The following is a 16,272-nucleotide window of genomic DNA, read 5'->3' on the forward strand; positions in this document are numbered from 1 at the left end:
CCGCCCCCAGTGAGGAAGTAGGGAGCCGGCGGTTTCTCTCTGACTCCGCCCACCTCGGAGAACCGTAGTAGCGCAAGGTCAAGTTCGCCTTAGACCCTCCCTCTTACCCCCAGCGCGGGGGCGGGGCGGGCAGGTCCCGGGCTGACCCCGCCACCCCCCGGAAAGGACGTTTCTTGCGCAGGTCTGGCGCTGTCCTCGCCGGGCCTTCGGTGCAGGGCTGTTCGCGGGCGAGGAACCCCGGTTCGGCACCTCCGGGCCCCTAGTTCCCTGGAGTCCCCGGAGGCTCGCCGAGTGCCTCTGCGGAGCCCCGCGACGCGCAGGTAAGCGCAGCCAGGGCCGGGCCTATTCAGCCCCGCTTTACCCCGGCTGGCGGCCGCCGACATCTGGCCGGCGCCGAAGCGACAGGTGGAGGCGGGGCGCGGCGCCCGGTAGCCCGTCCGCGTCGGGTGGACACTAAAGCGCCTCCTCTCTACCTCTGGCGCCGCCCATTCTAGCCACAGCATTATCAACCTAACCCCAGCACCCCTGTGGCCCAAACCCGAGCCTACCTTCAGCACTCGTGCACTCAACAAATACAAATAAGGTCCGTGCTGGGGGTATAGTGCGGGCCAACGAAGGTGGTGCCCGCCCCCGTGGAGCTTGCAGTCTGGTGGGAGAGACTCACAGCGAATAGATAACCGCCACACGTTAGTGTGAAAGTTGAAACTGTGAAAGGTCGATGAAGACAGTACGTGCAGAGTGCTGGGAGAGTAGGTAGCCGGTGGTCCCTATCTATAAAAAATACCGGGAGCTCACTCTTCAGTATGAATGTAAGGGTTCCAAAGCGGAGAACCACAGAGCAAGCACACTTATTGGGAGGGACTGTGGCTTGTTTGAGAAAAGGAAGATCTGGGGGCCTGGGCCCGCTGAGAGCTGAAAGAAAAGCAAGTTCCTTAACTTCCTCCTCTGTAAAATGGGACTGTTCCTCCCCATTAGCGATTGAGACTTTGCATATAAATGATTTAGTGGTATTCAAACGTGCAGCAAGTGAGGTAAGGGTGAAGATGTTTAGATTGAGCAGGGCATTGATCTGGGCTGAACACAGTTGCTGCCTTCAGGCAAACGCACTTCCCCTCTTCTGGAGTCCTGTTTCTGTGTCTGAGTAGAATCTCTCAAACATTTGCTTCTTCTTTGAAATGATGACCGCTTTAGTCACTCATTCTTGAAATATTTAACTGGTGCCCACTCCGCAGTGGTCCTGCCCTCCTGGAGCCCACGTTGGGTGGGTCAGGTGAAGTATACTGACAGTCCCAGCCTGGTGAGCGTGATGCTCTGGGAGCAGAGCCTGACCCTCTGGCCTTGCCAGGGAAAGCGCTGCTCCCGACCAGGGCTGGGTATGCATTTCCCAGAAAGCCTCAGTTGCCGCTGCCAGCTCTGCGAGCCCCCTGAGAACACAAGGCTCATACTCCTCAGCTGAGCGTTGTCTTTACTGTTTTCATTAGTGGCATTAGCCCTTCATGTGACAGCAACCCTGCTGGTCCCTTGCTGGACCCCCAGGGATTTAGGAGCACGTTGGGGGCTTCAGAAGACACCTGGCTGCTGACTGCTTGGTATATCTTATTGTCTTGGATGATGCCAGTTCCTTCTTTGGCTCTGTGTATAGTGTTGGTGTAGACTGAGGATTTGCCCCATGAAAACAGGCCAGGAAGCCCAGAGAGTGGAGAAGACAGTTGAGAGAGAAGTCTGGCATGGTTTGTGAATAGGGATTTTAAAAAAACAACAGAAGGTTGCTAGGGGAAGGAGGAGGAGAGAGTGCAGGCTTTGGGCAGCCACTATGTTTCCCCTCACAGACTGTAGCAATAGCACTTGTGGAGAGCAAAAGGGGAGTGCTGGGTTAGGCAGTCACAGACCTGGGTTCAGATTATTTGTTACTGCCTAGCTCTGTGTCTGACCCTGAGCAGGTCACTTTTGTCTGATTGTGGGAGCTTAGGACAGCGTTTGATATCTAGTTGGCTCCGAAGAAATGTAACCTCCCTCCCTCTTCCCCTAAATAAACTAAAAGAGCAGTAGTAATAGTGCTTACTTCAGAGCATTATTATGGGGATTTAATGTACCTAAAATACATAGATCAGAGTCTGACATGTAGAAGTTACTGCTGCCATTGCAATTGTTATTCTTTATTCTGGGTAAAAATTGATAAAACAAGATGGGAGGTTGGTTCTGAGGAACTGTGCGGGGTGATTAGTGGAGAAGTTGGGTTATCTGTTGCAGTGGTTTTACCGGAAAGCATCAGCCCTGGCAGCAGAAAGGGGTGTTCTGTGTGATAAAGGGCCTTTTGGGCAGCCAGGCTGTCTGAAGACTCAAGCCAAAGAAAAGAGCAAAAGCATGGGGGTGGGGGTGGGGTAGTAGAGTTGAAAGAGACCTAATGTCTTTGTTTGGGTTGTCTCTAGCCCACAGCTGGATGTGGGTCCCCGGTGAGGAGCTGCCCCTGCTCCTTGCTGGCCCCTGCCCTCCTATGGATATGGTAATTGCCTGAGACTGGTTGGTCCAGGAGCTGTGGAATCCAATTCTGTAAGCCCTGTACCCAGCAGAGTACTGGGTGCATAATGAATGAAGGAATGAAGAAACCTAAACCTGCAGGGCAAATTTCCCAGTGTGTTTAAGTGTGCTGTTAAAAAAAAGAAGTATGAAGCTAGGGAGAGATAGCTAATGTTTTTAGGCCCTTGCTAAGGGCCGCTTTCATGTATGTTGCAACTTAGTGTTGAAAACTGCAGCTTTGGAGTCAGATGAAATTGCTGGTGTGATCTCACACGCATCACAGAAGCTCTTTAAAGTGCACTTTTGTATCTGTAACGTGGGACTCATTGTCTCTTATTCACAGGACATTCAGTAATGCTTATACATACGTATGTGGCTTGCTGTCCTCAGCGCACAGGCTTCCCAGGAGATGCAAGAGACATGGGTTTGATCCCTGGGTTGGGAGGATCCACACACACACACATGCACACATCCTCATCACGCAGCACAAGATATCGGAAGTACCCAGTCAATAATAGCTACAGTTATTATTATTATCTTGATAACTGCAGGTAATATTATTATTATCTTGATAATCCTCCCAGTGATATCCACTGTGAAGGCAAACAGAAGGCCACAAACACAGATAGATGGCATTGATTCTAAGCTCAGTCCCCTCTGGAAGCAGAGGTTCTGTGCAGTCTGGGCAGACACTAACCAGACAGCTTTATGTGCATTTCATTCATTACTTAAAGCACTTGACTATGTGAAATCTTAAAAGGAAAAAGAATTGCAAAATGATAATTTATGTGCCTTTCAAGTTCAGGTATTTTATCATCGAGATAAATCTTCCATGCATCTATGTTAAACCACTTTGGGCTGTCGAAGCTTTTAAATAAAGTGGCTCATCCTGACCAGTGTCTGTCTTTGCTCATTTATCATAGTTCCCTGATAGACAGACAGATCCCATTTTGCAGGGCAGGCCTCAGGACGGCAACTGCTGCCCCACTGTTTTAGGCATGCAGTTCTGCATGGTATGTTTAACAAACCACAGTGGACTCATGATCCCTTCATCACTGTCTCACTCACGTACTGATAAACCCACAGCACCAATCTTGGAACTAGGAATAGAAAGGCATTCTGTGGTCAGTGTGAATCTGGGGAATTCAGCTCCAGAGCAATCTTAGGTTCCCAGTGATGGGTTTGGGGGTGAAAATGCCTTGGATGAAGATGGCAGCGTCTTCTAGAAGTCAGGGCTGTCTGCCCTTCCCATCCAGAAGTCCCATCTCTGGGTCTGACCTCCTGCTGGGTAAAGGTCTGATCTGCATCTCTGTGTCTCCCTGCTGCCCCTGCCTCTGGCCAGAGCTTCCTGAAAGCCAGAACCCCTGCAGCACGTGCAGGAGCACAACCTGCTTAAGGAAGCCTTTCTGAATCGACCCTGCATTCCCATGGCCCCAGTGGGCACCTCTGCCGGGTATTGCTTCTCCAGCTACTCTGTGGGCTGTGAGCACTTCCACAGCTACTGGACTGAGCATCCCTGGTACCCAGCACCTATCTTGCTCATTGTCCTCTCTCCTCCCCGCCCCTCCTCCACCCCCACTTCTATTCATTCTTCAGGCAGCGTCCTGGGGATTAGAATGCTGAGACAAAGTGACACAGCCTCCATCCTCATGCAGCCCAAAGACATCATGAGACAGATTATTGATAAAGACAGTATTGAGCACATGACCACACATATATTGTCAAATTTTAAACTGAATTTACTGCCTTGAAGGAGAAGCCTGGCATGCCAGGAGAAGCATAAGGTGGGATAGATATAGAAATGTATCAATATACATAGAGGAGTCCCATAAATGTTAGTTGGGGACTTATACTCAATTATTTATATATCTTTGAAGACTATTGAATAATATAGTATTTTTCTATAAACCCTGGCAAATAATATATTTTATGGGACCAGGGAAATCTTATAAGAATGTGTCCTTTAAAAATCATTGTGCTTTGGCTTCCAAATGGGAGAATAATGCTAGCGCTCCAGTTTACTTAAACCCCAGGGCCCCCAGGCCACGGACTGGTACTGGCCCATGCTGCACAGCAGGACTGAGCAGTGGCTGGCCTGATGGGAACTGGGCTGCACAGCAGGAGGTGAGCGGCCAGCAAGGGAAGCTTCGTCTGTATTTACAGCTGCTCCCGTCACTCACGTTACTGCCTGAGCTCCACCTCCTGTCAGATCAGCAGCAGCATATAATAAATAAAATGTGCCTGAATCATCCTGAAACCACCCCACCCCCCAGTCCATGGAAAAATTGTCTTCCACGAAATTGGTCCCTGGTGCTAACTGCTGACTTAACCCTTTACAGTTACAGAGCCCTCCCTTGGATGTAGTCTTGCTGGGTGCTCTAGTTCTCAGTATCACACCTCTTATCCTGGGTGGTGGCAGCTAACGGACATCCAGCTTGCCTCATGGCTGACCGAGCACAGTGGGTGTTGAAGCCCCATCCCTTCAGAGCCACAGGGTCCACTGAGAGCCTGTTTTTCCCTCCTCCTTTGATACCTCTGGGTACCAGGCTGAGGTTCCAGCATAGATTTTATGACGTTGCATCTAGAGACCTGCGATTTGAGGGGAAAGGACACAGCTAACTGCTCTTGTCCAGGTCGGGAGGGGCACCTGTCTGCATGCAGCAGAGGGTGGGTGGGGAGGTGGGTGAGCTGGCAGCGGCCTGCTCCTGCAGAGCCCTGCCACCCCAGTGTGCTCCCTCTTGAGGAGCCAGGGTCCTCTCCAGAGGGGCACCACACCTGCCTCGAGCCGTCAGTCCCTCTGAGAACCAGGAGAAAATCATACTAGAAGTCCAGCGTTAAATAAGACATGATCCAAACAGCCCCAGGAAACGTTCCCTCTCCATGAGTGAATGTTATTTGAGAGTTACTTTGTTTGGCCAGTGCTGATGGCAAAATACATCTTCGATCCCCACCTGTCTCAGAGGTGGACCTTATTAGGAGAGATGAGCGGCCATCTTCCCCGAAGCAAGGGAAGGGAAGCTGCATCGCAGTGCAGAAGTTTAGCACCAGTCTTGGTGGGTTGGGGTTGACTCCTGTATTCTCAGGGTACAGCTCTAATAGGATTGTAATCGTGTGGCTCTGAGCCACGAAGAAAAGAAGTGACTCTGGAAATCTGCCTTCCATAAGGCTGACACACAGTGACGGTATTTATGCCTCTCAGAAGTGCATGTTAAGTGGTAGGTATTTATGAAAAGGGTTCTGAGGAGTAAACATGCCCATCAGTCATCCCGGAACTTTTTAGAGCCCCTAAGATGGTTTTAAATTAGAACCTACCTTCCTTCCTGCCATCCCCCTTCCATCAGCAAACTGCCCATCCTTGCTTCCTGTTAAAAAAATGAACTGTCAAGGCAGGACACAGCCCAGTAGGAGCGTGTGAACCGACTGGCAGAATTAACATAGTCAAGGCAGGCATGTGAGGGGTAAGCACCTTGGTTCCGGTCCTTCCCACCCAGTCACAGCATTGGGAAGAGAGGAGTGTGGAGCATGACTGACCAACAAGATCAGCCTAATTGCCCCTTAACCACCGCCACCAGCTTCCTGCTGTTAGCCGATCTGCTTGCTGAAAAGGGTTGGCAATTGGGGGGGGACGAATGATGAAGGCAAGTGATGCAAACTAAGCCAAATTTGGGCTCAGTCAGTGGCATATGGGAGAGAATGAATGTCAGTGTCAGTCAGGGAATCCCACCAGGCCAGGGAAAGAGCAAGCTTCAAAAGGCTAGAAGTTTCTCTATGAGCAGGTGATCATTAAAACAGAATGCCAGTTACATGAATTAGTGTGTAGGCGTCTAACTTGAAATCATTGCTGACTTTCAAATGTTCATTTTAAAGATCAGAAATTGGTGTTTATTACTCAAACCCTATACTTATTTCGAAGACTGCTCTGCTTTTTATTTCTCCCATCTGGTCTTCCTTTGAAACTTTTATGGTAGTATTGGTCCATCTGTGTTAATATTTTTTTGTGTGAGATAAGGGATGCCAGTGTTGCCCAGTTTATATTTTATGACTAATCCAAGGAATGTAGATGATAAAAGTAGAGGGGCTGCCTGTTTCACATGTCACTGAATTGCTACCCTTTGGCTTCTGGAATTCTGTCTTAAGAAAATAACTGAAAAATGGAAAATGCCACTATATAAAGATGTATCATTATTTATAATGGTGAAAACTTAGAAGTGACCTACTCTACAGTTATAAGAGGGCAGTCAAGTTTCATTCGGTGGAATGGTTAAAAATAGGAAGATTAGTAATGAGGGAAGTCATTACCTGTTGAGTGAACAGAACACTGTTATGTGAAAGATGTATTCAGGAAAATAGTCTAGGGACTTCCCTGGTGGTGCAGTGGCTAAGACTCTGCACTCCCAATACAGGGGCCCCAGGTTTAATCTCTGGTCAGGGAACGCCACAAGTAAGTCTTCAGTTCAGTCACTCAGTCGTGTCTGACTATTTGTGACCCCATGAATCGCAGCACTCCAGGCCTCCCTGTCCATCACCATCTCCCGGAGTTCACTCAAACTCATGTCCATCGAGTCGGTGATGCCATCCAGCCATCTCTTCCTCTGTCGTCCCCTTTTCCTCCTGCCCTCAATCCCTCCCAGCATCAGAGTCTTTTCCAATGAGTCAACTCTTCACATGAGGTGGCCAAAGTACTGGAGTTTCAGCTTTAGCATCATTCCTTCCAAGGAACACCCAGGACTTAATCTCCTTTAGAATGGACTGGTTGGATCTCCTTGCAGTCCAAGTGACTCTCAAGAGTCTTCTCCAACACCACAGTTCAAAAGCATCAATTCTTCAGCATTCAGCTTTCTTCACAGTCCAACTCTCATATCCATACATGACCACTGGAAAAAACCATAGCCTTGACTAGACGGACCTTTGTTGGCAAAGTAATGTCTCTGCTTTTGCATATGCTATCTAGGTTGGTCATAACTTCCTTCCAAGGAGTAAGTGTCTTTTAATTTCATGGCTGCAGTCACCTGTGATTCACCTGCAGTGATTTTGGAGCCCCCCAAAATAAAGTCTGACACTGTTTCCACTGTTTCCCCATCTATTTCCCATGAAGTGATGGGACCAGATGCCATGATCTTCGTTTTCTGAATGTTGAGCTTTAAGCCAACTTGTTCACTCTCCTCTTTCAGTGCAGCCAAATAAATATTTTTAAAAAATAATCTGTAAGTGATGCCTTGAAGGGGACAAGACTTGCAGTTGAACAGTGGAACAATTGATAACTTTTTCTCATATTTTAAACTTTCTATTTTTTTATTACCCCTCTAATATTTTTAAATTCTAAAACAAGCAAATTAAATAATGACCTTTATGCTAATTGCCTTTTGAAGTTCACCGCCTTCATGGCCTTATGCTGATTAAATCTTTCGCTCAACAATTTCTCAGGCCAGGTTTGGCTCCCTGCCTCTGTGTCTCTGGTCGAGGCACATCCTCTGGGTCCACTGGCCAAGTGGCCCAGAAATGTGCTAACTCTGGCCTTGCAGACAGATTTTCTGGGTAATTTTTAGAGGAAGCTACTGCCCCTCCCTGTCCTGCAGCCTCACACCCTTCTGTCATTATTTCTCTTCCCTGTTCCCCACCTAGTCCCCAGTGGTGGGGTGGGGATCGGCAGTTTGGGTTTGCAACCTTTGGAGCCTCATTGATAAAGTTTCAGCAAACTCTGTCCACAACACACACACACACATTCACTCACACAGACACACACATACACGCTTGCTCCCTAGGTTAGTTACCACCGTAACTGGTAACCCACATCACTCTGGCTTCTTGTCCTGCTCAGGTCTTGGTATCCTGTACCTCGGGGCCTGGATTTTACATTCTTGATGTCAACTCTCCCTGGGTCAGCCCTGTCCCTGCATCCTCTGCTGCTTAGTGCTAGCAGTGGTTCTTTTTTTTTTTTTTTTTTTACTTTATTTTACTTTACAATACTGTATTGGTTTTGCCATACATTGACATGAATCCACCACGGGTGTACATGCGTTCCCAAACATGAACCCCCCTCCCACCTCCCTCCCCATAACATCTCTCTGGGTCATCCCTGTGCACCAGCCCCAAGCATGCTGTATCCTGCATCGGGCATAGACTGACGATTCGTTTCTTACGTGATAGTATACATGTTTCAATGCCATTCTCCCAAATCATCCCACCCTCTCCCTCTCCCTTTCCCTCTGAGTCCAAAAGTCCGCTCTACACATCTGTGTCTCTTTTGCTGTCTTGCATACAGGGTCATCATTGCCATCTTTCTAAATTCCATATATATGTGTTAGTATACTGTATTGGTGTTTTTCTTTCTGGCTTACTTCACTCTGTATAATTGGCTCCAGTTTCATCCATCTCATTAGAACTGATTCAAATGTATTATTTTTAATGGCTGAGTAATACTCCATTGTGTATATGTACCACAGCTTTCTTATCCATTCATCTGCTGATGGACATCTAGGTTGTTTCCATGTCCTGGCTATTATAAACAGTGCTAGCAGCGGTTCATGAACTCAACTGGCCATACACTGGGAAATCATGATATGTGTCTTTATTTGAGACAAAGATTTGAGTCTGCATGGCTTATTTGAGAGGAGATTCCCAAGTAAAGAAGGGAAATAAGGAAGTAGAAGAATAGGCCAGAGAAGCACATGCCGAGCAGGTCACCAGCGTGAACCACTGGAGTGTAAACCTACTAGGAGTCTCTAGCAGCCAGTATAGAGCACGCCCACCCCCTAGAATTAACCTCTCCTGGGGATTGGCAGCTGCCTGTGTATATATCTCACTGTGATCCATCATTGGTTGAACATTCCTCCTTATGGGGAGTGATTTCTCTGGGACTTCCAGCAGCCTCAAACACCAGGTAAAGCACCAGGGCAAAGGGATGTCGATGCTGACACACAGAAGATGCTGCCTTGCTAAGCGATGAGTCCTGAGAGTTCAGGGCACAGCTCAGATAGTGTCTGCTGGATATTCTTCCCTAAACACCATGAGAATGATCAGTGCACTAAACTGAAAACCAAATCCATGTAACTTCCCTGGTGGTCCAGTGGTTAAGAATCTGCCTTCCAATGCCAGGAGCGAAGGTTCAATCCCTGGTTGGGGAACTTAAATCCCACATGCCACACCATGTGGGCAAAAATAAAAACCAAATCTGTAGTTCTGTGCTGAATCAGACACCCACTTATACTAAATTGAAGACTACATTAAGGATAACCAACCCTCAAAGTTTATGAAAAATCATACAACGAAAACTTTAAGTAAGAATACTACTACCATATTTTCCCCTGTACATTGGCCTAGACTTACAATATTTGATTAGTCACAGAACATAAGTATTCTGCAGCCATGCACTTTGAGACCCAACACTTTTAAAAAGGGCCTGAGTATATAATAAGATTTATCTTTATTGTGGCAATGTTCCCCCTCTTCTGCTGTAGTTAGATTTTTTTTTCCTGTTATTTCTCAAGTACACTAGGATAATACGAAAAGAAAAAAAATCACTGGGAGAAAACATTGAACCTCATTTGTATCAGCTCATAATTAAATTATATCTCCAGTGTCATGTTTTAATATTAATACTGGATTCACCATCCTGACACTAATACCAGAGGATGGGAGAGAATTTCTGTAGTTATGGCTTTAGACACTGTGATAAATGTTTTGTAGTCATTGCCTCTATATAGAAATACTCCATCTCCAATTAAAGATTTAGTAAGCTCTTCATCAAAATATCTGTTAACAATTGAGGCGCACACTACGGTTGTGCTGACATTTCAACTTAATTCACTCTATAGTTTAACTCTCATTCCATTTTATATGCCTGGTTTTTTTTTTTTTTCCTATGCATGGAGGAGGAATAATGGCAGAAATGTGGGCGCATATTGCAGATTCTAGAAATATTTCCATGTATTTATTATTATTGTCTATCATCCAAGAGATGATTTAAAATTGTTCATGTAGCAAGCTCAATAGGATTTAGTAGCTAAATCTCATATGCTTTGAGTTATGGGCATTTTGGTATTTGCATAAGGATTCAAGATCCTGGTGTTTGAGAGAAATTGGGCCATTTCCCTTTAAGGTATGATTTTGATATACATTCCATAAACACTGAGATGGTGAATGCTTGGTGCTTGCTCCCTATTCCCGTGTCCTGGGTACACAACAGACATCATTCCCTGATAACCGAATCTGCATCTTTGTCCTCAGAGTGCTCCCTGCAGCCCCTCCAGCTCACTGGTACTGGCTCCCTAGATGAGGCCTATGGGCTCCCCGTGCCATGGCCCACCTTTTCATTGTGCTTGGCCCTGCCATTGCTGTGAATGATCAGCAAAGGAATCTTTCACAGTCTCTGTACAAAAAGAGAAAATAAGAATTCCAGAGGCAGTTGGTTCCCTTATCTTGTACTTTTTCAGCCACCTCTTTGTTGTGCAGATGGCGGTCATCCAATGTGTTAATGTTTGTCTCCTTTTTTCCTTTTATTATATGCATTTTGATTTTATCTTTCTCCCTTTTTCCTCCTCTCATTGTTGCTCAGAAGATAAAGCAGAGAGCCCCAAATTATTTGCTGTTTGGTCTCATCAAGTTTAGTTGCAGTGCTTTGTGTTGATGGGAATGTGTTGATGATGAACATTGGTGAGATTTTCCTTTCTTCCCCCACCTCTTCAGGAAGAGCTCTCCTCTAGAGAGGTCACAAGTGACCTCTGTGTTGTGAAATCTTCCAAAATTTTATCAGTCTTTCTTCGGTGCATCAGTTGACACCTCTGGCCACGCCCACCCCTTGAACTTTTCTTTCTTGCATTTTCCTCCTTCTTCCCTGATGATGATTCTTTGACTTCTACCTGCTCCCTTTCCTCCACTGATGTTTTCAGTGGGGGCATCCCCAGGCCTCCTCTCTTGACTTCCCTTAGACTCCACATGGATGACTTCATCTTCACCCCTGGTTTTTAACGACCACCTTTACCTGAACAATATTCCCTGGTGGCTCAGAAAGTAAAACGTCTGCCTGCAACGTGAGAAACCTGGGTGTGAGACCTGGGTTTGATCCCTGGGTTGGGAAGATCCCCTGGAGAAGGAAATGGCAACCCACTCCAGTACTCTTGCCTGGAAAATCCCATGGAGGGAGAAGCCTGGTAGGCTACAGTCCATGGGGTCACAAAGAGTCGGACATGACTAAACAACTTCACTTACCTGAACACCCTCTGCATCCTCAGCTCCATCACAGGTCCTCTCTGGAGCCCAGACCTTGGTACCCAGCAGCCTGCCAAAGGGTGCCTCTTGTGGCTCCCAAGAGCATCCACAGTCACATGTTTCATTTGTTTAGACTATTCTTTCTTTCACAGGGCCAACTAAATACTTGCCCCCGGGCTGGTTTCTGCTCCCTCCTTGGGGTTATAGGTAAACTGTTCTAAGCGTGTCAGAAAGCTTTCATCTTGAAAAATCGAGTGTAAGACAAAGGCACAAACCAAAGACTGCTCCTCAAAACTCAAGGACTGAAAAGAAAACAGGTATTTGCTTATGGTCTCTATAATTCTGGAGGTTGACTGGGTTCAGTGAAGCAAGTCTCACCTTAGGGGTCTCATCCAGGGGCAGTTAGCTGGTGGCTGGGGCTGGAGCTATCTCAGTGGCCCTCTCACTAGGGGCCTGGAAGCTGGGATCTGCTTCCTCCCTGCAGGAAAGCTGGGTTCTAAGAACAGGCATCCCAAGAGGACCAGGCAGAAACTCCATCACCTCTCATAACACACCCTCAGCAGTCTCAGAGCATCATTTCTTCCGTATTTATCCACCTACCCAGCTGCAGAGGGGCGGAACAGAGGTAGGAGGCATGTCAGTGTCACACTGTGGCTGTGTTGGAAATGAACCTAGCTACGGTCTCCAAACGTGTCTATCCCTTCGAGAACTACCGTAAATGCCACAGAAGCTTTACCTTTTATTTAAAAAAATTTTTGGAATAGGTAACATATTTACATGATTGGAAAGTTAAGAAAAAAATAAATATAAATATACACAATGAAAATGGTCTTTCTCATCCCATAGCCCACACCCCTGCCTCTCCATAGACAGCCACTACCTTGTAGCTCCTTCCATCCTGCACTTACCTGCCTCCTCTTACCAGACCGTGGATCCTCTGGGTCATGAACTGTAGCCGTTGTCACTCGTCCCCACACTGCCTGGCACGGGGAGCTCTGTGTCCACACCGTGCAGAGGAGCAGGAAAGAAGGAAGAGCAGGGTAAGGTGACTGAGTATAGGTTTCTGGATGGCCTGTGGTCCGCCTTCTCTAATTTCATTTGGAGCCATATCTCTTAAAGGCAGTTACCACTTGAGGCCTACGTGGGTCCTCTCTCCATCCCACCCTGTCCTGCCTGGCTTCATGGGTATACCCCAGGAGGCTTGGGTTCAAGCCTAGTTTTTGTGCTGTATCCCAGTTCAGCCAAGGACCGCTCTCTGACAGCTTGTCTTGGCCAAAAACAGCACCCCCAGTGGTTGCTGGGGGAAGGTGTGGTCCTAAGATATTGTTAATGAGTTGCTGTCCTGATCAACATCCAGGAAAGGAAAATTCCTGCTTGAGGAAGTATCCTTAAATCATGTAGTTTCACTCTTTCTCTGCTGAGAAATATATTCCCTAAGGAATATCAGTTGTTTTTGTTAAATTAAGGAGGCCAATCTCTAACCCCTATGAGGAAACATTGACAGTTGTGCTAGTTGTTTTAAAAAAGGCTTTCTGAGAATGTTTAAGATTCTTATCTGTTATAAGGAAAGAAACTTCACTCAAACTAAGTCAAGAAAAACTAGAAATATGATTATTAGAATAAAAAAAGTTTCAGTGTATCAGGTACAGCTGGATCCGGGTGCTCAGATGATGGACTGGGAATTGTACCTTCTCTTATCTTCCAATAGTTCCTACCACTGTGCTGGCTTCACTCTCTAAGATAGTGACAATGGCAGCTCCAGACTTTATATGGAGTTTACAGCTCCTGATTTCAGTGTTCATATTGAAAAAAGGGGCTCTGATTTGTCCTGTAGTTAAAGTTTTCTGGCCATCCTGATGGCATGACCTTCCAGAATTATATGAGTGGTAGCAGAGCAGCTTCCAAAACAAAGAGATGCAAGACCCACACATAAAGTGGCCCGTTGCATGTGGGGATTCAAATTTCAAATTTCAGACTGTGAGGAGCACCTAAATTGCTGGTGGTAGGCCCAGGAGTCGGAGAAAGCAATGGCACCCCACTCCAGTACTCTTCCTGGAAAATCCCATGGACTGAGAAGCCTGGTGGGCTGCAGTCCATGGGGTCGCTAAGAGTCGGACACGACTGAGCGACTTCACGTTCACTTTTCACTTTCATGCATCGGAGAGGGAAATGGCAACCCACTTCAGTATTCTTGCCTGGAGAATCCCAGGGACAGGGGAGCCTGGTAGGAGGCCGTCTATGGGGTCGCACAGAGTTGGACACGACTGAAGCGACTTAGCAGCAGCAGCAGTAGCAGCAGGCCTAGGAGTTAGGGGAAAAAAAACTCCATTGTACTGATGTCTCTATTTTTGTATATATTTGATTTTTTTTTTTTTTTTTTTGGTAATAAGTACTTTTTAAAAGAAATGCAGTATAAAAAATAAGAGCAGTTTTCTTCTGCCTTGGTTTGGGAATTCTCAACAAAAAGGCCTGCACATCCCTGTATGTTTATTGTCTGACTTTCTCACTCTCTCATTTTCTTTTCATTGTGTAAAGAAACCTTAATCCTTACTTTCCTCTAAGCTAGAGATTGGGATGGGGGAAACACATATATTTGACTTAAGATTTGTGGGGTGTGCTAGAAGCAGCCTGGGGGTAAGGCAGTCAGGTGCTCTTTTAAGTCCATATCTCCATTGTTCCCAGGACAAAAGGCTTGGAAAATTCCAGCTAGAGGAAAGAAGGAATCTATGCTGTCTCCTTCTGGTGGTCAGTACTAGAGCCTCGGTTAGTGTGGACAGAGCAGGTAAGAGTTTCAGAGTCCTGGACTTCCCCACATATCTTGCTGGGGAAAGGTTGAGATCTTCAGACAGTCACAGACCGGCTGCTATAAGAAATATTAGCGTTTAAGGCAGCCTTTTTCATTTTGTAGGTGGGGAAACTGAAGTCAGAGGGGTTACATGACTTGCCCAAGGTCACACAGTGAATTAGCAGGAGCTGAATCTGGTACCGCTTAATAGCTGCATAACCTTGAGTAAGCCCCATTACATCTTTGAGTTTCAGTCTCTCTCACCTGTTGTGGAGGACAGAATAATGGCCCCTCAAAGTGTCCACATCCCAATCCCTGTGATTGGGTTTGAAACCTGTGATTAGGTTTGGTTACATGGCAGGAGGGAATTAAGTTGCAGACGAAATTAATGTTGCTAATCAGCTGACCCTAAATTTATCCGGAATCATCCAGATGGGCATCACGTAATCATAAGAGTTTTAATAAATGAAATAGCAAGGCAGGAGAAGCAGTTTGAGTGATGCAGTGTGAGGAAGACTCAGCTGGCCTTCACTGGCTGGGAAGATAGAAGGGGCATGAGGCAAGGAATACAGTGGCCTTTGGAAGCTGGAAAAGGCAAGGAATGGATTCTCAGATTTTCCTGGTAATCCGGTGGTTAAGAATTCTCCTGCTAATGCAGGAGACATGGGTTCGATCCCTGTTCTGGGAAGATTCCACACGCCATAGGGCAACGAAGCCCATGGGCTGCAACTCCTGAGCCCGAGCTCTTGAGTCTGTGAGCTGCAGCTACTGAAGCTCTTGTGCCTAGAGCCCATGCTCTGCAACAAGAGAAATCTCCACAGTGAGAAGCCCGTACACCGCAACAGAGTAGCTCCTGCTCACTGAAACTAGAGAAAGCCCGCACTTGGCTACAGAGAGCCAGGGCAGCCAAAAATAAACAAATAAACGAATGTTGTTTAAAACCTCCCTTGTTTGGGACTTCCCTTCCAATGGTTGAGACTCTGTACTTCCATTGCAGGGAGCACGGGTTTAAAGCGCCAGCCTGGGAACTAAGTTCTTTCATGCTATGTGGCATGGCCAAAAAAAGAAAAGAAACAGATTCTCCCTTGGAGCCTCCCGAAAGGAATGCAATCCTGCCAACACCTTGATTTTACTCATGTAAAATTTACCCCTTTTGGACTTTTGACTTACAGAACTAGGAGATAATAAAATATATGTTGTTTTTAGTCACTGAGTAAAGGAGGGGAGGTTTTCATGTCTTTCTCAAAAGATTGGAGTGTGGAGTCAGGGAAATAATGTCCAAAAATTACACAGCAAACCCCCGGATTGTAGTAGATGCTTAATAAACAGTGTTGATGGTGAACAGTGGTGGTGGTGGACAGTGGTGATCCTTAACACAGAATAAAGGGAAAGGAGCTGATGGCAGGTGCTTCTGAAGATCCAAGGTTGCTGCCTTGGTGAGGTGTGAGGTTCAGAGCTAGCAGGAGGCAGGTAGCCAGAGGGCCCATGCAAGGAACCCTTCTGCTCTAATAGATCACACGGCCTTCCTCCCCCAACTCTTCAGTGCTTACATCTGACAGCGCCGTCCTACATGGGAGACATGGGAGCTGGGAAGGGCTGGCCCTGGGATCTCCCATCAGGCAAGCCCTGCTTTAGAGATCTGTGGGATGTGGGCCACTCTCTACCTGGACCCTGCTCAGCCTCATGCCTTTGGCTGCCCTCTAGCCTTAAGGGTGATCACTGCCACCCCTGGTGGTGGCCACAGAACCTCAGGGAGCTTGTTA

At 46.8% G+C, this 16,272-nt stretch overlaps 1 protein-coding gene across 3 annotated transcripts in view; it reads left to right on the forward strand.

Moving 5' to 3' along the window:
- The window catches only part of NMNAT3 (nicotinamide nucleotide adenylyltransferase 3), a 123,619-nt gene continuing 107,347 nt past the window's right edge, over positions 1 to 16,272 (forward strand). The window contains exons 1-2 of one of the 3 annotated variants that reach the window (XM_069564154.1): positions 129 to 320; positions 14,407 to 14,506. The gene's annotated coding sequence lies outside the window, so the exon portion shown is untranslated. Of the gene's footprint in view, positions 321 to 14,406; positions 14,507 to 16,272 lie in introns of all 3 variants that reach the window. The other 2 variants (XM_069564139.1, XM_069564147.1) reach the window with 2 other exon arrangements.

Source organism: Ovis canadensis, chromosome 1 (genome assembly GCF_042477335.2).
Source record: "Ovis canadensis isolate MfBH-ARS-UI-01 breed Bighorn chromosome 1, ARS-UI_OviCan_v2, whole genome shotgun sequence".
NCBI classification, from domain to species: Eukaryota; Metazoa; Chordata; class Mammalia; order Artiodactyla; family Bovidae; genus Ovis; species Ovis canadensis.